This window comes from Falco biarmicus, chromosome 2 (genome assembly GCF_023638135.1).
Source record: "Falco biarmicus isolate bFalBia1 chromosome 2, bFalBia1.pri, whole genome shotgun sequence".
Classification (NCBI taxonomy): Eukaryota; Metazoa; Chordata; class Aves; order Falconiformes; family Falconidae; genus Falco; species Falco biarmicus.
Genome location: NC_079289.1, coordinates 107541252 through 107561724, shown reverse-complemented (window position 1 = coordinate 107561724; position 20473 = coordinate 107541252). Strand labels below are relative to the sequence as shown.

The following is a 20473-nucleotide window of genomic DNA, read 5'->3' as shown; positions in this document are numbered from 1 at the left end:
ATATAGCAATTGTATATTTGGATGTGCACTTCCAAGCACAACACTCACTTATCTATCCTAATTATCTGTGCACACAGCATATATTTCTCAATTAAAAAAAAAAAAAACAAAACAAAAACACAACCAAAAAAAACCCCTCAACACAAGGTCTGTACAGAACACAATCAAACTAGCCTCTTCTGTAATGAGGACAAAATTTACCTCCTATAAAGCTTCTTTAATGCTGAATGCTGAGTAAGTGAGCAGATTAAACACAGTAGCAACAGTTGAAAGTCTCATTAAAACTCAGCTGCTGAAAATAGTTAGCAATGAAAGTCATTTACTGATCTACCCATCCATCCACCCACCCACCCACCGATATATTTTCTAAGCTTTAAACACATGCTAAGGAATATTTAGCTTACAGGTCACCAGACATACCTTTTGACACTTAAATAAGAGGAAGAAAAGGTGTTTTGGGTGATACAACGTCATATGATGTTCAAAGGTGTACCACTGCCACAAAGTTTAGATGCTCATTGTAGTAAGTAGTAATTTAATGAATAGTGTGCTTTGTACTTTTACTTCTGAATCCCCACTTTCAACATCAGCACAGTTCTGATGTGAGACTAGACATGACTGGGAGCTGTTTATATTTAGATAGAGAGTTATGTCTATAAATAGGACCGTTAGCGCTAGTATGCAAGCTTTTATTGGTGCTCATTTGGGGTGACCTGCGTAACCCACTTGTATGCTGGGCACCTCAGACTTTGCCAGTAAAACCTTCATGCCATCACACACCCTCCTGCATCTTGTTTCAGCTGCACTTCAACATTTGTTTACTGTTTCCCACTTAATTTTTAATAGGTATTACATTTCCAGCACTCTACCTGTGCGACTGAGTTGGCTCAGCTACTAATGAAAAGGCCTTAAATGAAAAAAAAAAAAAACAAAAACCAAAACCAAAAACCCAAAAAAACAACAAAGGGAGGTTTTAGAAAGTTGTCTCCTTTTTGAAAGCATCCTTCACAAGAATTAGATTGTCACCCTTTTAAGCTATAGGATTGCCTGAGGTACTACAGCCAGATACAAATCACTCTGGAAGCCTGTGATGCGAGCTTCTAGCACAACAGGTATAGGTGTTTTTAGCCCTGACAGTGATTCATCAGATCTTAAAACAGTCACTGGTTTAAGATCAAATTGAGTTAAGTTGTAGACCTCAGGGCAATACAATTCTGCCCTTCCTCAGTGCCTCCTTTCCTAAACCCTTTCAGAAAAACAGGAGAAAACGGGAGGTTTGGTGTTTTCCTGATGTTGTAGCCCTGCTCTCCCACCCCCCAATGGAATTTCCATCTTCCCTACTTTGTGACAAAGCTTCTCACTACACTGAAGTATTAGGAAGGAATAAAATAAAAATAAAATTTTTTTAAAAAAAAGCGACAATGACTGTGATTCAAAATAGGAAAAAAAAAAAAAAAGAAAAAAACCAAAGAGGTTCATTCAACATCCACAAACAAATCAGCAATCTGCTTTGAGAGCCAAGAACACATTAAAATGTGTATATAAGACATTTCACAACAAACAACATTCTAGGAAACACATTAGTTTATTAGCAGTATAGCTATCCAACACTTCAAACTCTAAAGCAAGTGTATTTGGAGTCATATAGCTTATTTAAGTTTACTAACATATGAAAATTCAAATGTGTGAAACAGCTTTTACTTTAATTGAGCTATACTAGAGTGAATAACTGTTCATTCACTGTGATGTTAGGTCTTCTCTCACGCTTACGCTAAAAAAACCCCAAGAACATCCCAACTTTATTTAATCATCACAATCAAACCTTTAATAAAAAGTCAGCAGCAGTGTTTTTTTTTATTTTTTGTCTGGGCTGTTTTTTGTTTTTTCCTGGTTAAATACAAGTTCACACTCTTTACACACATAACCTGCAGAAGCAAGGGGGTTCTGTTAGTTCTACATTTTGGAATGAATTCCCCATTTTTCAAGTGGCAGGGATATGACAGGCTGCTATCAGCAGCCAGTGGCAGTTTTGATCTCTTTCTTACTGTGACACCATGGAGGAAATGTCTGAAACCCAACCGTACTCTGTTCCTCTTCGGAGAGCTCAAACAGGCTGAGCCGAAGCTTTCCTCACAGAGACCCTAACGTACACCACTTCAAGTGCACTGTCTTTTAAAAGGAAGCAGTGACAAACTGCCAATGTAGCAACAAAAATGAATATGACAGCTAACACAAAGAAGAGAGCACTTCTGGTCAATTTAGTAGTCAAGTAGCACACAACGATGGATTATCCTGAAGCACTGGATGGCTGCCAATGCCCAATTCTGTAAAGGTACTATTTATTTATTTTAAAGGAAAAAAATATAGTTTTGTGGTTGTATTTACATGTGTGAAATGGCAAACAAAGTTTTTAAAGGTGTTAAAATATCACATGCATAAATAGTTTAATAGTAAGTCCTTTAACTTTATACTTTAACTTATTTTTCCTAACGTAAGTAGATCTATGGATCAACAACAGGACAACAAAATAATGGCAAGATTATGCATACGTGCAAATTCGTGCATGACAGGTGTCTAATTGATGCAACATGTATTAAGGCTGCAGAATTATGCACATGATAGATGGGCATCTACCATACTGAAAACCAGTAATACATCACCAGTTTAAGCATCATAACTATGAAAACTGGTTCACATTACAATTTGAATATTTTTCTACTATTCAGGACACAGCACAGGATTCCCTTTCCCAAACAAGATGTGCAAGATCAGTCATTCCAGCTTTCCCATTCCTCAAGTTGTTCCGACACACACCAACCATAGCAGGCGATCTGGTTTCTCATGCGCTGGAAGTCTGACACCAATTCATCAGTGAACAAAATCAGATGGTGGTAACAATGAAAGGCAGTGGGAGGTAGGTGGTGAATTTGCCTTTGTGTATCTTGCCTCAGCTTTAAGGGAGGTGAAAACTCCCTGGATATATCTCAAAGTTGTAATAACAGTTTTAATCTGTTCACTTCATGTCTACTGATAAAGTATATATATAGAGAGAGTTGGGTAACTGCCATAAAACAAAAGACCTAAAAGTTATGAATCCAGTAAATAAACACATGAAACTTCATGAAGGTAGCTTAAGCCATGTATCACATATTATAAAGTTATTATTTAATAGGTCTTATCCATAACCACAACTCTATCAACTCAGCTGATTAAGCTGGAAGTAATACCTAGCCTATCTGCCATGGTAGAGATCTCAGCATGGCTGACAGGTCACAACTCATGTCCTTTGTGTTATATAAAGCCTTCTTTCCTTGATATATCTGGAAGAGTCATTTCCCAGCTCAATATGCCATCAATAACTTACTCCAGCATTTTCTGAATCATTATATAGTAAGGCATTGTCAACGACCTGAAGATAAGTTTCATCAACTGCCTGTATTCTATTTTAAAAAAATAAATTTTTGTTTGTTTTTTAATGTCTTCGTAAGAATCCTGTCATAAAGCTGAAGAAGGTGGGTTTTGTTCAACCCCTGTTGCTAAATTTCATCAGTGAGTGATACCAAAAGAAGTTCACTGAATACTACATTAATGTGGTTTCATTCAACAGCAATTCAGGCTCATACGTACCTGTAGAATCTTACAAAACCACAAGATGACTCACAAATACCAAATTAATGCAGAAGCCAATCATACTTGATAGGGAGGTACAAGCTAAAAAAGGGCAGCAAAGAAACACCAGGCAGGGAAAAAACCAAACCAAACCAAAACAAAAACCAAGCAAACAAACAAACTAAAAAAAAACCCCACCACCAAAATCCAGTCCTCTCAAAACGACTTTATGCTCTAAAGCACAGTTTAAAATCCATTTGTTGAGAAAAGGCCAGAAGCTCTGGTGGGCAGGTGATCACGTCTCCAGCTTCCCAGGAAACTTTTAGCAGATTGTTAGCTTGGCACCCTAGTTACCCATCTCAGGAGAAAGAGATCAAAAACTATCTGGGGATGTAAAACAAGCCACCCTCCAACTCAGAATTCTTAAGGATAAGGACCAAAGTTAGTGTAAATTAGATAAAGTTACCACTCCATGCCTGGGGTTAGAAAAAATACAGGTTAATAAACTTCTTCCCAAATTCAGGGGCAGAAACTCGTACCTTTCAAGTGTCAGTGCTGGATCTTTGTGAATCTGATTTTCACTTCACCCTGTCAAAAATAAATACATTATAATCAGGATGCAGAAACTTACGGTGGAAAACAATTTTATTCCTACTGTAACAGGAAAGTCATTGTTAATTAAGTAATAGCTCATGAAAGGGAGCCCGTCTTGCTTTTTAACAAGGTATCAACAGACTAGAAGAGTTTTCCCTCAATTGGTTATACTTGTGGGTCAGCTTGTTACAGTGAAACCAAGCTATGCAAGCTGGCAAAGGGTATAGTTCTCCTTGCCCAGTTAATACTATCAGCTTTGTCAAACAAAAAAACAAACAAAAAAAGATAAAGTTGTCATCAGGGGATTATCTTTATTCTGACACCCCTGCTACCCATTTACCCATGATAACTTCAAAAAACTAAGCAAAACAAAATGAACAACAAACACTTGACACTGCATCCTGCTTTTCTAAAACCGTATTCATCTTTTCCCACTCTTATCCTTAAGTTACTCTCACTTAGACTTTCAGTTCCCTGCCTACAACCCACACTTCTGTAACATTACCAACATCCAACGACCCTTCCACACTACACAAAACACAGCTGTAATCCTTCCCCTCAAGACACTCTAACCACATAACCCTTTACTTCAAGTTTTCAATTGTTTTTTGCTTGCTCTAGATTAAGTTTAAAATTTCTCATCTGAGTTCTACAGTCATTAATAACTCTTTCATTTCTACCCACATAGCCTAACCACTTATTGTGTCCTTCTTCCTTACCCTTTTGTTTCCACAAACACTCATTTTTATTGTAATACTCGGGCACCTCACACACAGGAAATTCCATTATGCTCCTGCACGGCTCCCCAGGCGAAGATCATCTACACTCTGGAGGCTATTTCTTCCTCTCCACCAACAGTAAATCACCATAGCAAAAATTAATCCAAATCCACCAAAATACCTCCTGCAAAACCACAAGCCAAAACACAAGTGATGTATGCTGCCTGCCTTTCCTCCCCGATTCACACTGTACTGTTTGTTCCCTTTCCCTCATCACGGTCTATATGAACTATATAAAGCACCTGTGAGATGCTGAGTACATACGTAATACAAGTTCAACTGGACAACAATTAAATGAAGCCCCAAAGCAACACTGGCCTCCAGAATATGTATGTTTTCCTCTCTTACAAAAGAAAAAAAAAAAAAAAAAAAAGGCATTTATTGTTTTTGCAATGTAATGATACATGTTGCTGTAACAATAGTTTTCACCTGACACCTTTCTTTTAGTACATATGACTGGAGGGGAAGGAAAGAGTGATACAGACTAAAAGATTAGCAGAACACAAAGACTAATTATATGGAAAAAAGGGTACAGGAAGGGCCAAAATATAATGTAGAAGGGCTAAAATACTGCATCAAAGGACTCCCCGAATCCTGAGCTGCTGCAATTAAAAATCTAGTGATGGCTCTTTCCCTTCCCTGGCTGGAACAATAACAACATCCCTACCCCAATGCAATCCATTTTCACTTCAGAAGGCACAGATGGAAGAAAGACCAGAGAAGGAAAGGAAATACTGCTCCTAGGGAAACTTCTTTTCAGTGACAACATTGTATTTATTTATTTATTTATAATCATGACAGCAAACAGTGCCAAAGATGACACGAACAAGGAAGCTTTTGAGAAGGAAGGTGAAGGCAGAGAAAGTACCTGTCTGAGGGACTGGTTAAACATAAACCCAAACCTCCTTCAACGGAACAAAGGAAGCTTTCTGTGCCTCAGCTGCCACAACAAAATAACCTTCTGCGTCCAAACAGCAGGCTTAATTCTGCAAGTTCTTCACTTTTTTTTGAACATAATTTCTCCTCCTACTCCTCAAATCAGAGGGATTTGATTTACTGTGTCTACCTCTGATTTCAGTTTTATTGCAAGTCAAACTTAACCCTTCCTCCCACAGCCCCTTTGGTACCTCTCTAGTAAATCATGCAACCCAGAGCTTGCTTGTAGCACTTCTGAAGGTGAACAGTTTGGCTTACCAAGAATAACCTACTGGGATGCAAATTCCACTTGTCTTCTTTATATGCTGCCAGGTTTATGACAGAAAGTCTGTCTGAGCTTGACATTTGCAGGGAAACACTGCATGGCATAATTAGTATTGTAAAATATTTTATATTCCCGTAAATTCAGACTACAACCCCAAAGTGCTTACAAACTACAATAAAGATACAGGGATAACTAAGCAGAAAGGAAGGGCTGTAGGATAAAAGTCAGCGTAAGGAAGAAAAGCATCAATGGCAGGTGAAGACAGTGAAGCTATACAAGCTGCCTGGGACACTGTCTCACAAGTGTGAAGTCCCAAAGAGTAAGAAAAAGAAGGGCACAAACAAGGTGATGTAGGATACTGCACACTGTAGAAGGATACAAAAGCAATTTGCTTCATTCACATACAAAGCCAGAGATGAAATTCTAGGCAGCATGGTTCCTAAAACATCAGCTGTGTTTCTCTACCACTGTAGGAAGTATTTCCACTGAACTGCAATAAACATCATGTTACAATGCATATGGATGGCAAGTCAGAATCTTCAGAGGGTTACATTACTTTTACTGTGATCTTGACCAACGAAACAAGAGGGAGGACTGGAAGATCTAAAACATCTTGACTCTGTAATCTGTTGTTGAGAAAGGGGTGGGAGGGAGGGAGGAAGGGAGGGAGGGAGGGAGGAAAATCCTAACTTACTCCCTATGCACCATTCAGACTAAAAGCTCCACTTCTATCGGGGATGGGAGTAAGATTCCAAAATGAAAATTAGTAGATGAAACTATTCCTGTAATTCACTTCTACATATAAGAAGCAAAGTGTGCACTGAATGTAAATTATTTTTGTCAGCTACCCAGTAAGACATGACTGACTAAAGCACATGGAGTAACAGCCTCCTTTTTGCTAATACATCTGAACATAACATATTACTGAAAGCACCTTTCTCGTGTTTTCCATAAATTCTTGTATTCACCTTTAATTACTTTATTTTAAAGCAAATGGGTATTTTCCCAGAGCAAGCATGATCCACGCTCCTCACAGATATCAATCATGAGAAAGGTGATAGTATTTATGACAGTTTTCCTAATGCACATCCAAAAACCCCAAACTATTTGATAGGGATATGTAAGCAAAAACCTTTGCCACTCTAGGTACTATCACTAAAACCCCTCTTGTTAAACAGCCTCTTTGTTCGATTGGCAAATTTGATTACTAGTTTAATTTTTGCATAGTAAAGCTCATCCAGCCATTTTTAATTTCAGATTGGTTTGCACTCCATCATGACCAGCTAAATGCTACAAAAAACCCTTGACATTGTGACCTCATAAATCATGGAGAACAGAAGAAATGCTCTCAGGAGCAGAGAACTGTTGATAAGAGACTTTTTCCTCCGTTGACTGTACTCTGTCAGCTGTAACTATGTGCAAGAGTCCACACTTGCAAATTACACCAAACATGTATCTGAACTACCCTTCCATGAAATTATTTTCTTTGTTAAAGTGATAGTCACAGATAGAGAAGCTGAGAAGATGAAATTGTCTGATGTTGACCAAGCATCCAATTTTTTTTCAATGCAATATACAACCATCATTTAAAAACTCCGTAATTAAAAAAAAAAGTGATATACTCCACAACCAAGCGGCAGACAGTAGGCAACACTACTAACTATAGAAGGGATTTTCATAGACTATCCATCTTCTACAGGAATCTAGAAAAGAAAATCCCAAACTATTTTGGATTTGAGTGAACTAGAGAATTCAATACCATAAAAGCCCCCACTCACAAACTAATGACAAGTAAAAGGCATTTCAGTTACCAAAGACCTATTTCAATCTGACATCTAAATATCTGGTGTTAGATGGTTGCTGCTCTTTACAGACTGATCACAGTAATTTCACTCCTTTGTTGTTCACCAGGACCTCTCATTACATGCGCTGTGCGGATCTAAACCACATTGGAGGCTACCAGGCACCACAAAAAAAAAAAAGTTATTCCACCTCTGAACAAAACAGAATGCTTTACAAACATCAGTGAACGTTATCACAGCAGTCCTTTGGAATACTCCCACTTTACACATGAAGAACAGCAAGCACAGGGGAAGATTAAGCAAGTTGCCCACAGTCACATAAAGTCCATTTTCACAGCCAAGGAAGAAAGATTTTCTGAATCTCATTTTGGCCCTTTAATTACAAGACATTCTGTCTCTACAGTTTGGGGGTGGGGGGGTTCTGTTGTTGTTTGGTGGCTTGTTTGTTTGTTTCTACTAGTGAAGCAGAGCAACAGTTGAGTACACCAAACTTGAGGAAACAATGGGACTTACTGAAGGAATAGGACACCACAGTAAATGCCTTTATTTTCCAAAATAAGAAAAATTACCAGCACTGCCATCACGCTTAAGAGGAAATGTGTGTCAGTCAAGTACAGTCAATGTAGGTTTTCCCCTACACCTGCTCAAACAACTTTCTCTCCAAGAAAATCACCGTATCAGTACTGAGCTGAAAAGATGAATGATCAAAACCGTAATTCCACCAACTTTTCCTATTTCTCAGAGATCTGACATGCTAAAACAGTCCTCACGAGCCAGGCAAGCCCTATGTAGGTGACTGGAAGGACCATTGCACATCATTAGCAGGTAGTTTTGTAGCAGCAGGTCTTCCAATCCACTGACCACTTTCAGCACCTTTCCTAACCAAGAACAATAAAGTCCTTTTTATCCTGAAGCAAGGATCTTTCATAGTGAAGTACACATAAGCGTGTATACATGTCTAAGCACTTCCTTCTCAAACAGGTCCATTTTTATTTCCTTGCTTTAGAAAGCTGTCAAAATCTGCTTTTTACTAGTCCGATTCAGCTGCAATACATTCACAGCACTGGATCACTCGGGTGGGCTAGAACAGGGGCTGTGTTCATCCATACGCACACCAATGTATAAACACTCCAGAGGTCCATCCCAGAAGCAGAGTGATGAAGGAAAGGTGGCTGAAGCTTCAGCAGCAAGTGAATTCAGACGGGCAGCTTCGTCTGCATGTGCTGAACTGCTCCATGATGCCCAGGCTCTGGAATGCCAAATTACAGCAAGCCTGACTGAGCATCCTCTGCAAGTTGCACCAGTAACTAGAACTAAAGACTACAGAAACAAGGTTGCCTCCCATTTAAACAGAGCCAAAAAGCATAGGAAGAATATTCATCCCTTAATAACCAGCATTAGCATTTTCCCTGTTCAGTTCCCACAAACTCAAATTCCAACTTCAGAAACTGCAAGTTTCCAAATTGACCAACCTCAATAAATAATCTACTCCCTATACTTGTCCACTTGTAGCACCTGCAGATACCTGCCACACATGCCCTTTGTCAAAGTGAGAGAAAACAGATCAAAGTGGCTGCCACTGGCTTTACAAAACATCTAAGTCTGCGAGGAGGGGAAGTATCACAAACTTTCCAACTGCTAATAGTCAGTGACACTTCTTGTTGAAGTTCCAGAAGCGAAGATCCAAGTAAAGGAAAAAAAGGTGTTTGGAACTTTTAACATGCCCCAGGTTTTTCAAATGGCTTCCAGAGAAAAGATTAGACAAAGATGTATTCATCTTGTCTACTCTAGGTCATTTACCACAATGGCAATAGGCAATCACGCTAGAACCAAGACCAGGTCCCAATTCTTTCTACAGTTTTACATCTTAAAAACACACAAAACCTTAGATGCAGATTTCCACTTTCTTATCCTACCACGCTCACCCCCTCAAGTAAGATTGATCACATTTTTACTAACAGCTTCATTTCAATCATTCAATCCCACACTGCTGCTGCAGATGCTTTGTCCAGTGATCAAGAAAAAGATGCCAAGTATTATTTCATCAAGGCCTTGTAAAATCCTCCCCCATCACCCCAACAGAGTTATCAGCAACACTTCTAATTTCCAGGGAAAGTTTACCAACACAATAGCCAAATAATTCCCTCCAGAGGTTTCGAAGCAGTCTCAGTTCAGTACACAAGGCCATTAATTACAAAAGTGCCGTTAGCATTAGCGGGAATCTGGTAGCTACAGCACTGGCAGAGTTAAGGCTACCTTCAGTATCTGCACGGAAAATCTATTTACTTAGAAGAAATTACGCAACACCTCAGCTTCCTCTTTTCTTTACTATGGTAAAGCATGGGAACAGCAGGAATGGGGGTGGCGATGGCGAACAGGCATTTCACAGTCTCAAGCAGGGCACAGCTATCTTTCAAAAACGGACCTAAGCTGGAATTTGCCTCTAAAATCTGCCCAAACTTATGATACGCTCAAGCACCAATGCTTACTTAAAACTTAATTATTTCCAGAGAAAAGGCAATGTTATACAGTTAACCAATGCTGGAATCAACTGCATACCTTCAGCGTGAAGTCAAAATGTTTTTTAAAACCTGATCAATTTGATTTCGTTGGGCTTTTGGTTTTGTTCCCCTCCCCACCCCACCCACCACTCCAATATATCAGTCCACTTCAGGCCAAGTTATATTCCAAAATTCTCATCAAGATTTTAGTGTTATCAGGCATGCTCATTCAATAAGGTGGCAGTAAAAGTTTCAATTCTGCAAAACATTCTTCTATTGCTCATTAAAAAACAAAACAAAACCAAAGAGAAAAATCACATGCTACCCAAGCTGATATATTCCATGGCACTAGGAAAATGGAGATATCAAAGAAAACATACTCATCACTCCTCTTTTAACTACACTCTAAAGAGTCTACCTCGTTTCTGTACTGAGACACTAATAATTGACAAAACAAACAAACAAACAAACAAACGAACCCCCCCACAACTCCCAGAACTTGCTCTACTCAAAAGAGGAATTATAGAAAGTCTCAAAGCAGTCACAGCAATCTTGACTGGTAAAATGTTTTCAAGGACTTGGATTTAATCATGTCATTTTCTTTTCCTCTAAGCATTTATTTAAAGTCATAGGTTGAATTATTTATGAACAAAAGTTAATTGCATTGAAATGCAGTATTGCCCTGTATTTACCTAGCACCTTCTTCAGAACTCTAACTGCCTGCCACTAACCGGTTAAAATCTACAAGAAGTCAGTACAGAATCTAAGATAACATTTAACCATTTCTGCCATATTACTGCAGTTAACTTCCAAAATCTTGTTAAACACTGTGAATTCCCTTCATCTTGTGATCTGCTGTGTAAACTGTACAACTGTTTTTACCGACTCTTATCATTACAACACTTGTTTCTATTTAAAAAAAAATAAATATATATATCCAGGGTAAGAATAGCTCACTCACAAAATAATTCCTTTGAATAATTAAGTTTTGACTCCTTAGTTGTAATTAATCAATATTTGAGTAGTCACATCACAGAGCTTCCCTATCCAAGGTTCTTTGAAATTTTCTTAACTGTCACAGGATCTCGAAGATCAGCGACTTGCATGCATAAGGCTGCATTCACACTCTTTGCAAGGTGTAAAATGTAAGCTCAAGGGTACACTCATATAAATATACTGCACATCTATAAAGTGTTAATCTTAAGTCGGCAAGGCCATATGACAGAAGTAACTATTATAGTGCATGACTGCTCCTCAGCATTTTCCGAGTCCCCCATTTCCTTAAAGCAACTCACTCCCTTGTCACCTGCCACGACAAAGAGTAGAGAGAGGATTTCACAAATACCTCTGTGGCTTGCGCATGGTGATAACACACCAGGAAAGATGGATTTTCATTTTCTCATCAAGTTATTAGATTAGGTTTACATGCAGGTTTAAATGCCCAGGAGGAGTCTGCCACCTGTCCTAAACTTAATTAGTCAGGAATGTCTGCATGACAAGAGCAGATACTTCAGATGTTTTAGACTGACCACAAGCAAACATCCAAATAATCACCAACACAACTTCAGTGATGCCAAGAACGAAGCACTATGCACAGCTCTCTGTGAAACAGCCCGAGTTTTATTAATGGAGTGCTTCATACTTCCCAAACACACAGCTCGCATTAGCGGAGCACCTATAAAACCAGAGAATCAACTGTGTAAAGTCTGCAACTGAGTTAAGGAAATGAAGAGCACCAGCTTCCTCATGAAAATACGGGTGCATATTTACACATTATTTGGGGGGAAAGATGAAGGCTCAAATCCTGTAAGGCTTTTTCCTCAGCTTTGTTCTTGTTCTGTTTACCATAGCACCACATGTAAGATTTTCATATTTTCATACATCCCCCCCCTCCCCCCTCCCCATTCATGCAGAACCCAGTGCAGCAGATTTAGGGGAAAAAACCACACTTCCATTTAAAAAGGCAAACACATCCATGTTCAAGTATATTTCACATTTATCATCTTGCTAAAAGCTAAACAAACCCCCCTTTAAAACGTTAATTAGAATTTTATCTGTGTAGGTACTTAACAACTACTGACACAGATGGGAGCAAGTGAATACAATACAGAGAATTCAGTTATCCATCTCCTTACGTTGCCATTGGCACATAAATTTGTCTCATTAGCAGGGGCTACTTAGTTCGTTGTAGTAAACAAAGCTGCCGATACGGCAGCCTCGCATACTTTTCATTCATTCACACATTTTTCTTTATAGACTTCTAGCATGTGCCATAGAAGAGCCGAATGTTAAAACATTCTTGGAGTGTCACAATATGTAATACAATAAAACAGATTACAACCATACCTTTCTTTCACAGCAGTGGTGCCAAGCACAGGTACACTGTAGCAATCAATTTGTTCTGCAGACAGTAAGGCTTTCATAGAATACTAATGCAAAATCTCTTTTCTTTCTCCTTCGACTTGACTCCCCAATGCCCAGGTCCCGACCAATACAAGGAGGAGGGCAGAATGTCTTCTGCTGAGATAACCACAACTACTAATCAAGTATATGTGTACAAGGGCACAGGATTAAACCTCCACCAGGCTTGACTCGGGCACTGAGAGCAGCTAAACACATGCACAGCAAGGTCAGAATTAAACACGTACACACGCACGCGCATCTACTTGAGTGAACTAATTTATCACACTTTCCCACTGACGGTTTTTTACCTCAGGGGAGTAAAATTATATCCTGGTGAACTGACGATGTTCAGACACAACAGCTTCCAACAACAAATCAGATCTCACAGAAATGGGAACCGTGCTCCTAGGTGAACACTCCTCTCCCGGCTTCACAGGCTGTTTCAGAAACTCGGCGTGTGTCTGTAGGGGTGTGCATGTGTCTGTACACACATGTGTGTACCTGCACACATACGCACACATGCACGCGTGCAAGATGCACCATTAGGCATCGACTAAACAGGAACGACAGCATTAAAGTTCAAAAACAGGCAATAACTCCCTTTGAAAGAGTTTTCTTTTTGATTACATTTATCTTTACCTCTTAACATAATCAATCTATCAAGTCTAATTACAGAAGAAAGCATTTTATTATTGTCTAACATAGCAAATGTCAAACAAGCTGTTCATTTACCTTGAAGTTTATTAGCATAGAAATGCAACATGAAGATGCTCTCAAAATATTGTCACTTGTATTCAAAACATTTTCAAAAACCCACTTAGCAGGTTTTTATTGCCTGGCATCGCTGGATACTGTATTAGTTCTTGAAATAGGCATGGCATTATCTTAACTGTATTGCCCTTGAGCTAATACAAGACTTTTTCTTTAAACATTCAATTTAGATTCAACTTTTCTTCTCAGTTGTCTTTATTTAAGCACTTTTCCCACATTCCAGGCAGCCGCACACATGTGGATACATGTGTTTTCATAAGGGTTCACACACGTGCATTTCAAGTAGGAATGAATTGTGAAATTCTGAATTTGAAAAGCAGGGATTTTTCCTCCTCCTTAAGTTCTGCTCTGTCATGCACCTTCATGGCATTTTCCTTACAGTACATGCAGATGTACATTTTCCAAAAACATCGAGATGAACCCTATAAATTATCATCGGTGGGGTTTTAACACCACCGCTTTTGCACGTGATCTGTACCGAGAAGAAAACACTGTACAAATTCTCCCCAAAATAACCCCAAAAATAACGTTTGGCACTTTACTTAGAATAAATTAGCAAAATATTTTTGAAATACCAGTGGCTTTGCACAGACACCAGGAAAAAGCAGCATTAATCAATACTGATGAGTTTGTCCTTGACATACTGACCGTGTCATCGGGCTATTGTCATGTGATATCATGTCATTTCCCCACCTGGCTCATGACCTTGTCCTTTAAATGACCCAAAGCTTCCCTCAAGTAGCAGGAGGCCCCTCCCCGCTGTCTCAGCAAGGTCGAACGGGTCAGCGTGTCCTCATCTATAATCCACCACCATTTGTCAGCAGGGAGGCTGGAGGAGGCAGGCTTGCTACAAGGGGAGAATGCCCAATTAGGCAGCTGTCACACAAAGCATAGGCTGCAAAATTATCCCCTGTCAAAAGAAAGAGCAGCTGCGGGTGCCAATTACAGCAACCTTTCAACCCTTTAGGTACTGGAAACTACACAGAAGTAAATGAAGTACAATTAGTGATAACAAATCGATGAATTAGGACAGTAAATTAGAAATTACTAGCAGGTGAGCTTAGGTCTCCCATAATATTAAGGGCACAGCACACCCCAGGCAAGGGCAGGAACATACAGATTTCACAGAGCACATCAGTTTCATCCTATCCATCTTTCTTGCATGGAGCCTGTTTCACTCCACCGTTTTCTTCTCACAAGCCTCATCCAAGCCAGATAGTGCAGGGAAAGGAAAAGCAGCAACCCAAAGAAGAAAGAAGTTGTAGCGCATGATCTTCCCTCTTTATGCTGGCAAATGCAGTTTCCTTCTTAGAAGGAGTCCTCCGGGCCAGCACAATCTCCCTCTTAGTTAGCATACTCCATTTCAGCCTGACATTTGGCATTTGCTGGCCTCATGTTCCAGCTGAACAAGATTTACCCCAGGAAAAAAAAAAACCCAACAAAAAACCAACGAACAAAACAAGAGCAAAAACAACAATGTGATAAACTCTCAGTAAATTTTACGTCATTTACACTTGAAAACTTAAATCCCATGTAAGTGCTAGACTTTTGATTAGAGGGGGAAGACTTAATTCTCCGCATTTCAGTTCTCTGATGCATCATGCAGTACTATCTCCGGGCATACAGAGCCCTAAGTTTGCCAGTAAAGTTTCTGTTCAGTGCGCTATTTTTGGCCTTTTTTCCCCTTGGTAAACAATTTCCAAATATTTTTTTGCTCCTCACTATTTTCTTAAGCATCCAACCTGGAAAGTTACTGTGTGCTGGAATCACAGGGCACATCCCACAGATCCCGGTAAATCTGGCTTCTCCAGCAGGCCAGGCTGGACCCCACAGCAGGAGTGACCAAAGCCCAAGGGTGAGGCACCTCACCAGCCCCCAGGCATTTACAGACCAAGGAGTCTAGAAAACCAAGTAAGGAGGAAAAAAAAGCCAAAACAAACACCAAAAAAAAGGATAAGATTAAAAGGATGGATAATTAACATACAACCACCTCAGACCACGGGTAAGAGATGCACCAATGCCTTTAATATTTAGGTGCTCTGAGTCTAAGAAACAAACAAATCTGAGGAATAAATTCACATTCCAAGACACCATCTCCTCTTTCCAGCCAGCTCGCAATCATTTCAAACTAAGCAAAGTTGCCATTTATCTTGTCAATTCTCTCCTTTTGTTCCCCATTCCCTAATCTGAAATCCACCTTCTTTATATTCTTATTTATGCCTTGCAACCACATTGAGTACTGAGGACAGTTGTCCAGATTTCTCCCAGCAGCAGTTCTGAAATAGTACCTCTATACTTGCACCGTAATTCATACATGTACTCACACATACACACATATTTATGCTAATACAGTCACCAAAATATGAAATGTGGTGGAAATTCAGTCACTGATCTCCAAGAAGCAATTTCCTGTGGCTATGTCTTGATCTCTAGCCAGCGCAGAATATTTCACTGTTCAAAAAAAAAGAAATAGTAATACTCTTGGTTTCACAACTCTGATAAGGGAAAGCATAATACAACCCTAACTATAAACAGACATTAAAATGTTCATTTAACAGCAGTTGCAATAATGCTCATCAAGTTTGATATTTTCTTTGGAGTAGCATATGGAAACCGTAGAGTACTGAAAGAGTTAATGTGTTTAGAATTCAGTTTCCATCATACTTGGGTGACTATCTCTTTAAATAATTTAAATCCTCTCCATCAACTACAAAGCTGTTTTGAAGCCATTTAGCTTTGTTCTTTACATGTGTTCTAATTAAGAAATGACCTTGTCATCACACACACCAGAAATCCTGGATTATTTCCTGCAGCAAAAATCTACGAAGCCAAAAAAAAAAAAAAAAAAAAAAAAACCCACGACGAAAAGAAAAAAATACACTTCTTCCTTTAGTGAGGAGCTGAGGAAGTTGTTGGTTGGCTGAATGCTGAAGCAGTTTCACCGCATAATTTTTGTGTGTGTGTGTTGTTGAATGTCACAGGGCGGGTTAGCGTGACCTTGAGCTGCATCAGCAGCACAGCAAGGGTCGAGATGCCTGCAGGCGCCCTTGTACTGGATTTGCAAGACAAAAACCTTCAAACTGGCTGAAGGACATCTTAAATCTCTTCAAAGGTTTTCCGAACTAATCTGGGCTGCTCTTAGCCGGATCTGTGCCAGTGTGAGAGGCAAAATTAAAAACAAGGTCTTTGACAGGATGTTGTCTCCTCTTAACCCTTCCCATGCAGGAGGCAGTGCATCGCAGCGCTCAGGGGATACTTTAATAAGCCACAGAGAGGAGCACGGTTCATTCTTTCATAACGCAATTATGTAAGCGATCATCTACCAGGAACGGTGCTGTTATTAATACCGAACACTCAGCCAGCTCTCCACGCCGCCATCCCCATCCCTGTCCTGCACCCAGGTGGTGTCCGGCTGGCTGTGAGCACTGCAGTGACACCCCTGCGCCCGCAGGGCTGCGGTGGGACAGAGGGGTGCCTGGCGGCGCCCCATGCTCCCAAACCCTCCACAGATACCCCGGGTGAAGATCATTTTTCCGAGTGAAAGCGGTAGCACCTACCACGGCATGTTGTGTGTGAAGCCAAGACAGGTAAGAGGAGGAGGAAGGTCAGGAACATGCACAGGGCTGCTCTGGCAGGCATCGGGCACGTTTTATGAGAAGAAATTAAAAAGTGTCCACTCCTCGTCTTAACCTGTGATTTCCTTCTCAGTCATCCTGAGCCAAGAAGGAAGTAGAGGAAGGGATATTAATATGCAACAGGCCTACCAAAGAGTTTGAGAGCATGACTGTACGCACTGGCGAAAAACAAATAAATAAATTCATCGCCCAGCCTGGCTGCTTTTGACTGCTCATCATCTGACAAGTGGCACAGAGGCTTTCTAAAAACTTGAGCAAGCACGTAGAGACAACCTCTAGGAAAGGCCCTAGAACACATGGTTACTCTATGAAACCACAAGTTTACCCAATGGATTTGGCAGCATTAATAGAATGCAACTATCAGTGCATCAAAGGGACGGCCACTTTCTTCAGAAACTTATTTGTGCACAGAACCTCCAGCTCCACTAAGTTTGCCAGCCAGGAGCAGCCTTCGGTACACTCAGTTAGAAAGTATCATGGATTCCCACGCGTGAGAGTGGAGAAAAACCATCGCCACCATCTCCTTATCGGTTTTAGTGGTCATGTTACTGGTCCGATTAAACTACCAGAATTCCAGAAAAAAAAAAAAATACCACCAAATGGGTTAAAATAACCTTAGCTTAATCAACAGCAGCCAGCATTGCACTTCGGAACTGTCTTTACTATTTCTAGGATATCCGCCAGGCAAGTCCTTGAGGAGAAGGGGAAGAAGCAGCCACTCATACCAGCAGAGGGTGTTGTGATTCTTCTCTGGTTGAGCACTGAGGGCTTGTTTAGTCTGGTTTTGTGCAGTCATTTTTTTAAGTACTATAGTCTATTAGACACGAACAGCACACATTTAAGTTTACTGGAGAAGGACACGGCTTTGGCAGTTATGTCACAATTGCTATAACACTACCCTTCACCTCCGACTACAACAGATTCACTCCTCACTCCCAAGAACCATGGCTCTTCTCCCAAAATACCCTCCTTCTTAGGAGGCTTTAAAAATTTTGTTAAGTTTTCAGTAATACTGATGGTGCCTTCTGTATTAGCAGAGGAGGAACTCACACCACAGAGCTGCTTTTCCAAAGACTCACCAAGGTTTACAAAATATTTGTTATGCTTGGACAGAGGGCCACAGCATTCCTGCAGCACCGGGATGTCAGAACAATCCCTGGGGTTACTCAGAGAGGTCTCAAGGCTTGCTCTGCCCTAGGGACCTGGCTGGCCTCTGCTCTGCAGCTGTAGGGCAGTGGGAGGCTGGAGGTGGCACAACCTCGTGTGCCATCACCACCACCTCAGGGCCTCTGGCAAATGGAGATTGAGCAGATCCACACATGTGAGTTCATTGATCTCTGCATAAATGTGGCCTTTTTGTGGCCTTTGAATGACAGGACACCACATAGGCCGCCAACTGTGGTTTAAATAAAAAAAAGTTTGGTCATTTAGCCTATTACACAATTTTGCAGTACTGGGTCCTACACTGTGTTTCCTAGAAAACACTCTTGAGTTCACCCCAGAGTTACCAGGAAGAGGGATTAGGAGAGACCAGTTTAAGAAGTTCACATTGTAACATGTTAGCCTAGCAGAAAATACTGAGAAGTATTTTCACAGTATGCACAGCTGACCATGATGCCACATCCGCGGTTTCTTAAGTTTATCCAACATCTAATGTGACAAAAATATACTGTGGGTTTTCCAAACATCAAGTGTTGTGAAAACTCCAAAAACAAAAACAAAGAACTCATATTGCAATGTTGCAGCTGAGCAGGGAGATTTAAAGACACAACAAAAGCTTTCAAGCCAGGTAGTCATTGCTGCCAAGTATGGGACACATCGCGTGGGCCTGCCAAAAGTAGAAGCCAAAAGCCAAAAACACAAATTAGCAGCTTTCTTCCAGAGTCACAACAGTCCAGCGAAAACTTTCCAAATCAGGCTGTCCTAAGAATGTCAGGCAGAAGCAGGGAGGGCAGTTCTGCAGCACCTAGCCATGACTTGGAACCTAGAGCAGCAACCTGCGTCCCATACGCTCAAAATACAGCCACTGTGTCACATCTGTTACGTCAGCCAGTCATTCATTTCTAACCATCTGATAGAAACGGTCTTTGCAGCTACCATTTCTCATGGCCAGCAAGCGCACAGAAGCAGCGCTCCCACTTGGCTCCCTGCACAGACGTGCTCACGCAAGCACGTGTGAGCCCTGTAAGACAGGACCAGCATTTTACAACACAAGCACAGACTGTCTGTCTGCACAACCTTATTTCTGCCATTTTCTTACTGCTGATTCTGACCATACAATGTTAATGTTCTTTAAGCATAAAGCAGTTATTTCATACACAGCGCACTTCTGCACAGGGAAATAAAAAAAAAAAAAAAAGAGGAGCGAGATGGTGGAATTTAATGTATTCTCTTCCCACCTAGACCCCATTATTAAATAAAACCGTACCTGTTAAAGCAAAAACACTATTGACTAAACATTCTCTTGGGAGTAAACATGGATACTCCCATCAGTACTGGTACTAACGAGGAACAGCTGAAAAACTGTCCTGTGCCCACATCACCCAATGTTGCTGACCTTACTTCCCAGCAGCATCCAAAGCAGCCCTTGGTCTAGAACCACACATGGGACTTTCCTACAGAGATGAGCTGTAAATTATGCTTCTCATTATTATTAAGTTCTGTTACACTATTTATGAGCTAGCTATAGCGTAAAGCAACGACAATTTTTTTAAGTGCAAATTAGGTAAGGGGGGTACTTGACTAAAGAGAAAATTTGATAAATTGCTCTTCATAGTGCTAATAGACGAATGTATTAGCACTAATATAGTAAAAGCGTGTTTTCATGAAAAAGAAAGCATCACCAGATACAAACTAAGTACTGAAATAACAGCTAAAGCATTAGCACAGATAAATCTTAGAATGGTTATACAGAAAACCACACCAAAATGAAAATACTATTATGAAACATTAGGTGCATCTGCTTAATTGTCTGTACGAATTCTACCCATCTAAACTAAAGTCACAGAAATTAGAAGTAAAGAAAAGGCAGAGAGGCCTTATTATTAGCGTAGTAGTTTCAAGTATACTTAATATAGCTAGCGGTCTTATACTAGCATGTAATATACTACTTATACTAGTATGAAATACTGGTTTCTTATACTAATATAAGTAGTGTATTATAATTGCTGCTTAATAG

At 40.2% G+C, this 20473-nt stretch overlaps 1 protein-coding gene across 6 annotated transcripts in view; it reads right to left on the bottom strand.

Moving 5' to 3' along the window:
• Window positions 1–20473, bottom strand: part of NRIP1 (nuclear receptor interacting protein 1) — an 80504-nt gene that overhangs the window by 20452 nt on the left and 39579 nt on the right. For 3 of the 6 annotated variants that reach the window (XM_056327607.1, XM_056327611.1, XM_056327608.1), the window contains one exon: window positions 4149–4197. The exons of 1 other annotated variant lie outside the window; for it this stretch is intronic. The gene's annotated coding sequence lies outside the window, so the exon portion shown is untranslated. Of the gene's footprint in view, window positions 1–4148; window positions 4198–12832; window positions 14508–15663; window positions 16112–17217; window positions 17374–20473 lie in introns of those variants that run through there. 2 more of the 6 variants (XM_056327609.1, XR_008820068.1) reach the window with 2 other exon arrangements.